The sequence below is a fragment of the Aulostomus chinensis genome, chromosome 4 (assembly GCF_037954235.1).
Source record: "Aulostomus chinensis isolate RoL2024-O1b breed Wild chromosome 4, RoL_Achi_v1.0, whole genome shotgun sequence".
Lineage (NCBI taxonomy): Eukaryota > Metazoa > Chordata > Actinopteri > Syngnathiformes > Aulostomidae > Aulostomus > Aulostomus chinensis.
In genome coordinates this window covers 21,388,531-21,398,296 of record NC_141323.1, presented here as the reverse complement: position 1 = coordinate 21,398,296, position 9,766 = coordinate 21,388,531, and the positions used below count along the sequence as shown (strand labels likewise).

General features: G+C 44.3%; 1 non-coding gene across 1 annotated transcript; it reads left to right on the top strand.

Annotated features, from left to right (window-relative positions):
• The first annotated feature begins 3,046 nt into the window (after nucleotides 1-3,046).
• Nucleotides 3,047-3,128, top strand: trnal-aag (transfer RNA leucine (anticodon AAG)). Its single transcript has one exon. It is a non-coding gene; the product is annotated as a tRNA-Leu (tRNA).
• The last annotated feature ends 6,638 nt before the right edge of the window (nucleotides 3,129-9,766 follow it).

The window sequence follows — 9,766 nt, the reverse complement described above, 5'->3', positions numbered from 1 at the left end:
GGTTGCAGACGGCAGAGTTTCCCAGTACATCCTCATGCACTCCCCCAAGCCCTAAATGTCTACGATGTGATTAAAATTGGGGGGTCCAGCCCCTCAAGGCCTAGTGATACATAAGATGTGATGTGATGGGACAGAGAGGCAATGAGAGGGGCTGAGGAATGGGCCAGACCTGCAGGGGGCCAACTTCCAGACTGGCCCCGCTGACCAACCCGTCACCACTGCAACCAGCCGACAGGGAGTCTAGCCTCCCTGGTTCAAGGGTCAGATTGGAGCACCAAGGGGCACTGTCCGGAGATCCGGGCAGAAGGCCCACCACGGTGCAGTGCGAGGGCAGGGAGGGCCCAGGCCCCCAGTGCACAGCAGAACCCCCAGCCAGCAGCCCTTGGTCAGGGCCCCCAGTTCGATCAGCATCAAGGAGGTCAGCCCCCATCCCTCAGACGTCCCCCAGCATCCTCCCTTTGTCCGGAGTGGCGGCAGTCCAGGACACCGCGCCAGGGCCCAGCCCCCATGAGGATGGGCCGAGGTTAGCAAACCCCTCCCAAATGTGGGTGCGACCCCCCTGGGGGAGCGGCAGGGCCCCAGGCCAGCAAGTCTCAGGCGACAAGCAATCCACCTCTACCTCACTCTCCAGCGCCTTACCTTCCTCCCTCCCTCCCGACCCCCCTCCCCCTCCCCCCGACCCCCCTCCCTCTGCAACCCCACCTAACCTTCCTTCCCCACCCTCCTCCCATCGTCTGGAGGTAAATATGCCCCAGCCCCCACCGCAGGACCCCACCGGGGGACCGGCGTGAATTGTCGGCACCAGAGCCCAGGGCCCCCCCCCTGCAGGGTCCCAATGTCACTGGTGACAATTCTTTTACCAGCCATGACCTTGGACAAGAACTTCTCAGGAGGAAACTTATCATGGTGGCACAGTGAAGAAAACTAGACCTGAGCTGCCTGCTGAAATCTTGCAGGTGAAGGACAGAGCTACACCTCTTTGACAGACACCACCACTGTTGGCTCATGTTGTCAAAAAAAAGTGTGTCAGTTTTTGACACACACGCATCTAAACACACACACATACACATGCATGTTCTAACACACAGAGACTTTTCCTCTTTTTTTGTTTTTTACTGGTTTTAGAACCAGTAGTTGGTTTCTGTTGGTTTGATTTGCTTGACTGGTTGTTGTTTGTTCGACCTTGCAAATCCATATTTTGGGTTCTGGCTTGTTCTGCTTTTCATTTTGTGTTTGTATTAAAGTTCTGTTGCTGAAAAAGACACTTTTTTCCCTTTTTGTTGAAGTAAATATATGTGGGTCGAAATTGACCCATAACACCATGGATGTTACAATAGTTAATAATATTGAAATGAATAATAAATAAAACCAATCCATGTCAGAGATGTGTTCTAACACCCCTCAGTAATGGTCAGCAAACACAACAACCTTTTGTTTATTTCTATTATTTTCTTGAGGTTCATTTGATCATTTTTTAACTGAAATCGAGGGTTTACTGACTAAAAAAAGGTCCAGAGGCCCACATCAAAATATTCCAATCAATATTTCCATGGATAAGGAAGCCTAACAAGGTAACCAAGAGATGGGAAACAACTTGGATGATAGAAAATTGTTTTTAATTTATTTGACAGCTGATTGAAGACGTGGGTCAAAACTGACCTGTTAACATCAGGGATGGAAACAGAAAGCGAACACAAGAGGAAGGTTCAAGCTATGAAAAAGGAGTTTGATAAAAATCTTGAACTGACAGTAGAAATATCCTTTTGTGTGTTTACCTTTGTTGACAGAAGTCACTTTAGCTTGGCAGTGAAAAGAATCTCTGCTAGCTTGACAAATAAGTGCACAAACTAGGTTCAAGCTGGACTTTGGACACTGGTATCTGCAACAACTCCCATCAACTCCTAATCTAGCATCTCTGCTGTGGTCAAACTATTTTACAGAACATTTGACAGACCTGTGGAGCAGTGAGGACAGACATGAGTTGATCCACATGATCCACTGAAGCATCATTTTACCCTGCCACTGAGGTCACCAACATGAGCTGGAGTTGGGAATCTTGAACTGAACCTGGTATCACAGCGACACCTACTGTTGCAAAATGGAACAGCAACATTGAACCCAAGTGCAGGATTAAAGGGAGACTGATGGTAGCTGTTTGGGTTTTTGAAAAACAAGGAGGGCGTTGGTTCAAGCTGGATTCTCAGAGACTATTTCCCCAACCTCTACATTGGCATCTACACTGTCATCCAGTCATGTGACTGAAGTCATCCAGTCATGTGACTGAAGTCATCCATTCATGTCAGTGATGTCACTTGGCAGGACTGTCATTGCCTTCACATTCTAGAAAAGAATCCAGACTCCACATTTACTCCTATCTATTATTGTGTACCACCCTCCTTTATATTGAGAAGTTGAAGTGAGCAACTTTGATAAAAGTAACTGAAATCCTCCAAGGTTTCCTCCTTGTCTGCTGTAAACATGAACACATGCATTGATCCTGCTACCTCTCACATGTTAAGCTGACACTTGACAGTGACAGCAGGAGAACAAAAAATCCCAGTGTGTCATCAACATTTCCTGGAAACTAAATGATAGAAGCTGTTGAATTTCTGTATCAGAACAAGGAGAAAGGAGCCCCAATGAAAGAGTGATGATTCTTTATTTTGATTTTGTTCCTCACTCCTACACAAGAGAGTGAAAGTGTCGGCTGGCTGGGAGCAACTGCCTGCTTCAGAATGGGACGAGCCTCAGGACTTTCCAGTGAGAGCTGCAAAGCTTTCACTTTATCAATGGAATCACTGGGAAAAGAAACTCATCCTGTCAGATGAAGGCCAAATAGTTTTGCTTCACTGTGTTGAGGGAGGGTTTGTTCAGATGATTCCAGAAGAAGAAATCAAAACATCATTTAACATGAAGAAGAAGTGAATGCAGAGTTTCATTGATGGTTTCAGAAATCAGCCTCTGGGTTCATGGTGCTCCAATCTTCAGACAACTGAAAACCACCTGAGTTGAGTTGTATTCCATCATGGAAAATTAAAAGGAAAAAGGTAGTGTGGCCGAGCGGTCTAAGGCGCTGGATTAAGGCTCCAGTCTCTGAGGAGGCGTGGGTTCAAATCCCACCACTGCCATTATAGGGTCACTGAAGAGGTGTGGCAGGTCTCACATGGCCTCTCCTCTGTCTTCCACCGATGGCTTCAAACCCAGGACCAGAAGAAGAATTGTCTTCTGAGTCCACAGACCTGACCATTGCTGCTCTGACTACCATGTTACCTCCTGGTTATCAGCGTGAAGTTAATGGTGACGTAATCAGTTGTTCCTTGTGTTTTATTACAGAGGCTTCATTGTTGATTAAATAATTTTAATTCTTTTCTTGAAGATTCACGCTGTTTCGCTCAAAATGTATAAAACTTCTTGCATGTTGGTGCCCCATCACACACAACAGGTGCACTTGTACTCTTTTCACTTCTGACCCACAAACATTCATAGTCTTCCAGTGAACGTCCAATTATCTTCTGAAATCAGTGATGAATCTTTCCCTGCTGAGACTCATTATCTCTGACTGTGACTAGCATGTGCTAGCAGAATACAGCACTCCTTCTTCATTATCTGTCTTTGTCTCTGACCAGCTCTCCTGCTCTCTTTCCTCCTACCAGTCAAAGCAGACATCTTCACCTACTGATCTTGGATCTGCTGCCCGTTCCTGCCTGGTAATAGAAGGAACCAGCACCTGGTTCTACAGGCTGAATTAACTCCAGGACGTTGGCCAGCCATGTCAGTTGAAACCTTATTTTTCCAAATAGAGAAAAAATAAGTCTGATTGTTAATGAAAGATGTCATCATGGCTTTGAAACTGTGGTTGGGGACAAGCCAACATGAGCACATTCATGGAAGAATAGCAATAAAAACAGGAAGTGTTAGTTAGCAAGTACTCACCAGTCTTTCACTATCATACATGAGTCCAGTGGAACAAAATGGCTGCGGCTGACTGTGCTGCCTGGTGGTGGATCACTCTTCACCATCCTCACAGGCCTTGATGGAACCAAAAAGGCGACTTCCTCAAGAAGATCTTCCAGGGGGTCCAGGTTAAAGCGGTGCCCCAGCTGGCACCAGGCGCTGACCCAGGTCCTGCATGTGAGATACTGTCAGTTCTGTTCTGCCCTGCTCACAACCACAGGCTGGTGTTGAGGCCTGCAGCAACCAGGGCCCCAGTCACCAAGTGTATAAAGGCTGGTCATTGTGGCAGTGGGAGGAGTCAAAATGAAGACAGATCAATGTGAGCAGGACGTGACTGCAAAAGTAAGAAGAACTTGACCATGTTTCCTACAGTACCCAGGAGGCTTGGTAGTTGTTGAAGGAAGCTCCAAAAGCAAAGAGCAGACAGCAGGATATAAAAAGAAAAGATCCAGACACTAAAACTACAAGTAGAAACAAGATGAAATACTAAAAGCTTTGGAAAGATACTACAAGGTTGTATATACATTATTATATACACTACTATTCTCCATGACTCCTAAAGAGGAACAGGAAGAATTAGAATGTGGATCATGCAACCTAAACTAAAACTTCAGTCAGATCAAATTCAGGTTAAAGCAAGAGTCTCCAGATCAAATTCAGAATTCCTGATGATGTCATCAGGGCTTTGACAGTAACTAGAATTCTGTCTTTGATCTCAGGAGGACATGAAAGAAACACAATTGAGGAAAGTATAAGAGAGCACATTCAGCTTCATTAGAAACACTTGAACTGTTTAACAGTAGAATTTGTTTGAAGCAGTTTACAACACTTAGTGACAGGATTGAAGAGGGAAGATTTTTCTACTTTAAATTTAATTCTAACTTCCAAGTCAAGTCAAGTCAATTTTATTTATAAATGCCAAATCACAACAGAAGTTATCTCTTGACACTTTACAAGTTTATCTCATGAGATCGGTCCCCTGGAAGGTATCACCTTGATGCTTGATGTTCCTGCCTGTTTAAAGGAAGGTTTTTGTCACCACTGTTGCAGGATGTGCTTGCTGATGGAGAATTGTTGGGTGTAGATTCATTGAAGGAGTTTGGTACTGGACCTGCTCTACCTGTAAAGAGTCATGAGATAACTTTTGTTGTGATTTGGCGCAAAATAAATAAAATTAACTTGACCAGTGTTATTTGTGGTCTTTTGTTAATTGCATGCCACATGAAATTATTATTGGTCAGTTTTCTGGTGACAGTCTCACAGTGGCAAGACAAGAACACTTCTACAATTCTACAATTTCATTTAGCAGACGCTTTTGTCCAAAGCGACATACAACACAAGCAAGAATTTAGACTGAATTAAGGAAAAGTCCATAGGAAGCGCAAAAGTGCTTCAGTTGTGATTTGGTCACAGGTACTGCCATCTAGTGGCAGAAGAAGTGTCGAAAAGTGTAGAAAATTGATTGATGGGTGGAGTTTGCTGTGTTGAGAGGGATTTTCCTGTTTCTCTTGAGCACTTCTTCAATCAGAAAATACTGTAACGACCCTGCGTTAGTGTTCATGTTGTAACTGTTGTAAAGTTCTATATTCTGTGTTAATCAATTGAGTTGGTAAGGGGCGGGGGGCGTAAGCGTGTGAGAGAGACGAGTGCGTGTGTGCTGCGTGTGCGCTTGGGTGGGAGAGCAGAGAGAGAGAGGAGAGAGCGCTTGCTGAAAGATCGTGAATTGACATTGTTTTTGTTCTTTTTGGCGTGGTTGCGGCCGACAGTAACCATTACTGTTACCAAAAATAAATGGTCAACTGGTGAAAGCCTCCTTCATCATTTCGACACGCCCTGACGGACGCTACAATACTTTCCAATTGAACAGTTAGAAAAATTTAACTTTTTGCAAAATGGGAGATGCTGGTTCTTCACATTTGACCTGCAGCGACAGCAGGGCCGGTTCTAGGAATGCACATAAGAGGGGGCAGTCAGAAATGTGAAGGGGGCATGTTCTTTTTTTGTTGTTGTTTTTTTTACACATTTTTAACACTGTTAGTGTTTTCTTCACGGCAGTTGTTAGCTGTGTGTCCAGATCTCAACCTGGAGAAGTGGATTGCACTCTGTCAGGCCTCTACACTAAGACCTGTCCAGCTTGGGTGTCCCACCTGAAGACTAAAGCTTCTGCTGGTATAGCTCTTGGGGTCACTGAGGCACGCAAACCCCCTGACCACAATAAGGTGGCAATCCCTCAGGGGGGGAACTGAAAAATAAATGAAATAAATAAATGAAAAGTAAAATAAAATATCCTTCATCCAGATTTTAACAACCAAGCAACAACCAATTTCAACAACATAACATTAATCTTAACTGGATGGCCTAATTCTCAAATACATTTCAAGCTAAAGGAAAGACTTGTCACTATCATCAATATTTACAAAACTGAAAGGAAGTCTTATGAAAAAAAAATCACCAAACATCAAGTTCTCAAACTAATTTATTTTTTTTATTGGCAACTTAATAACTAAAATCTCCTCCTTTCTCACTATTTTTTCCCCCACTCCACTCTACAACAAAATAGTTAGGGAACTAATTTGTACAACATAACAGTTACAGAGCAGAACATATAACACATAACTTTTTTTTCTTCTTTTTTATGTATTTTTTTATTAGCAACTTAATAACTAAAATCTCCTCCTTTCTCACTATTTTTTCTCCCCACTCCACTCTACAACACCAGTCTCCTGTTTCCTTGTGCAAAAACTCTCACAAATTCATCCATATCCAAGTTACTGGTTATGGACTTCTCATGGGCTAAGATGACCAAATTTATCTTTCGCTTGTGTAACATGGTGCGACGATAAGGGGTTAGGACCCGTGACAATGTGGAGAAGGAATGCTCACACGATGCTGAAGACACACCAATTACCAGGGCTGTTACATACAATTTATGCAACTCAGGAAAAGCTTCCTTGTACTCCTGTAGGTGTTTACAGACAGTGGATTGGTCTGTTTCATTTGGACATTTCTTGAGCAACATCTGTTTTGCCACAAGAATTTCATTTTTTAGATTATCTGCCACAGTGCCAGCCAGCGCAGACAGAGGATGCAACACGGTTGAATCTAGAAATGTGCTGGATTTGGGTGCAAGACTAGATATGGCTCTCATCAGCTCAACGTTCTTCTGAGAAAATCTATTCTCCATTTCTGAAATGGCCCTGTCAAGGATGTTGAGCAGAGATCTTTTCAGAGACTGAGAGAGGGAAATGGTTGGATCGTCCGAGTCTGTATGGCCCACAGTTGAGAGCACAACACTTTGACCAAGACATTTGCTCATTGTCCTCCTTCTCTTTGGAGGCGGTGCATCATCCCCAGCAGCTGACTGAGATGACTCTCCCCAATCCTCATCTTCACGGAGGCTTTTTAAGGACTCCAGTGCTGCACCAACAACCTCAGAAGCACTGCACATATCCACAGACTGAGACTGTAGAATTGCATTTGCTGGTTTCAAGACACCAAGCACCCGCACTAGAAACTTTCCAGTCTCAAAGAAGTGATGCCTCTTAATTTGACACAGCAGGCCCGATGCCTCGGTGCACAGGTCAACAGCAGCACTATCATCCTCTGTCAACTCAGATAGGATACTGACAATATGGTCTTGATTGTCAACAATGCACCTTGTCACCTCATAGTGGCTTGTCCATCGGATTTCAAGCAGCCTTTTAAGGTTAGGTGCATTATATTTCTCAGACACATAGTGGTGCTGAAAAAACTTGTACAATGAACTAGAGAGGTCAAAAAATCTCTTTGCACATGGTTCACTCTGGATGGCATGCACAACCACTAAGTGCAGTTGATGGTTGTAGCAGTGGATGTCTGGGATATACCTAGCAAGCTTGTTTTGCAGCAGAGCTTGTACACCACCTCTTATCCCACTCATCACAGAAGCTCCATCATAACACTGGCTAAGTATGTTGTCAGCACTGTAGCCAGCATCAAAAAGGTGTGTCAGTATTTCAGACGTGATGTACTCTGCATCAAGTTGATGCAAGTCAAGCAACCCAATAAGATGCTCCTCTGGCATGGAATTGCTGACAAATCTAATCATCACAGACAAATTTTCCACATTGCAAAGTTGCAATGTGCAACTGCATGCAATTGCAAAAATTTGAGGCAAAACCCTGCAGAATCAGCATTTTCATATTTTTTCCTGACCTCTGCAAGCACCATGTCTGCCAGTGTTTGGATCATTTCATTTTGGATATCCTTAGATGTGTATTTTGCAGTCTTTGGGATACCCTTAGCAATGCTTGCTAGCTTCTCATCCTTCTCTAATGTATACCCCATGAGTTTCAGAAAAAGCCCTGAAGCAACATCATCACCACCTGCATCATGTCTCAAAGTTTCTGCAGTCCCACGGAGCCCCAACTCATTCACACAGAGAAACTTAATAGCACTGCCCACACTCTTGACATAATAATGATTTTTTTCAAGTTGGGTTTTACCAACCAACAGAGAGTCAACAGTACCCCCTGTAGCCTCTCTGCTTTTGTGCTGAGTCCAGGTGGTGGAAGAGTGCACATGGTTGTGGCTGGACACATGCCTCTGTAGCCCCATGTCTCGTTCGAGTGCTGCTTTCCAATTGTTAAAACCAGTAAGGGTAAAAACAACATCCCTCTCATTAGCAGAGCTACCATATTTCCGACAGGGGAAACAGAAGCATGCGTCCCGCACAACAGAGTACTCCAGCCATGGTCGTGAGCGGTACCAGGCAGGATTGAATGACCTGAATGTCGCACCAAATGCACGCTTTGGGTAGCTACCCAGTATTGGCTGGGATGGTGCATTGACATTTAAGTCACTAGGTAGCTGAGCAAGGGGCTTTAAGGCAGCACATGTTGAGGGAGGAGGAACAGGAGAAGCAGTGCTTGCTGATGGTACAGGTGTATTTATGCTAGCTACCGCCTCTGATGCACTAGTACTAGCAGCAGCATCACTGCTACTGCTTTTAGTACATGCAAGAGGAGCAACACTTGTTTTAAATGCTCTGAAAAAAGGATGCATCTCGCAGCATTAACTCTCTCTTTGTGAGCAGCTGAAAGGTGGAGTGCAAAGTGAAGTTTTGAGAAAAACATCTTCTTTATTTATTTATTGAATTCTTTTTTTAAAATTATTTCCCTGAGCAGTTTGAAACAAAACTGTGCAGAGGGGCGGGGCTTCACGTAGGGGTCCGGCAGACACCGCTCATTTGTCCTCAGTCTTTTAGATGCAGTGTACAGATGTGCTTGTGACTTGAGAAACGCTCCCAGTGGGTAAAAAAACAGCAGACTATTCCCCATTTGACTGCACAAATGTATATATGAATGTTATATTAACTATTATTTGAGTTGTTGTTAATCATTAGTTATATCACGGGTCGCTACGACGAGTTTGGTGGAGTTTTTACTGCTTCTTCCAACTCCTACCCCGCTGACTTCACACTCTGGCTGCGTCTTGCCTCATTTGCATACTCACAGTGATTGGATGTTAACAGAGGGGCGCGGAGTCCTGAAAGCAGGCTGTGTGAGGACACACACTGCACCGACATGAGAGAAGAGAGGGGGCTGATTGACGTGTGTTTCTATCAGCGGATTTTTCACTTCTAAAAGTTTGATTTGAGGGGGCAGGACATCTGTTTGAGGGGGCGTTGCCCCCTCTTGCCCCTGCGTAGAGCCGGCCCCGAGCGACAGTCTCACAGTGGCAAGACAAGAACACTTCTACTTTTAATGTTGACAGTTCGTTCAACACTAAACTTTATCCAGTACCATGTTGTCAAACACTGGAACAACCACAG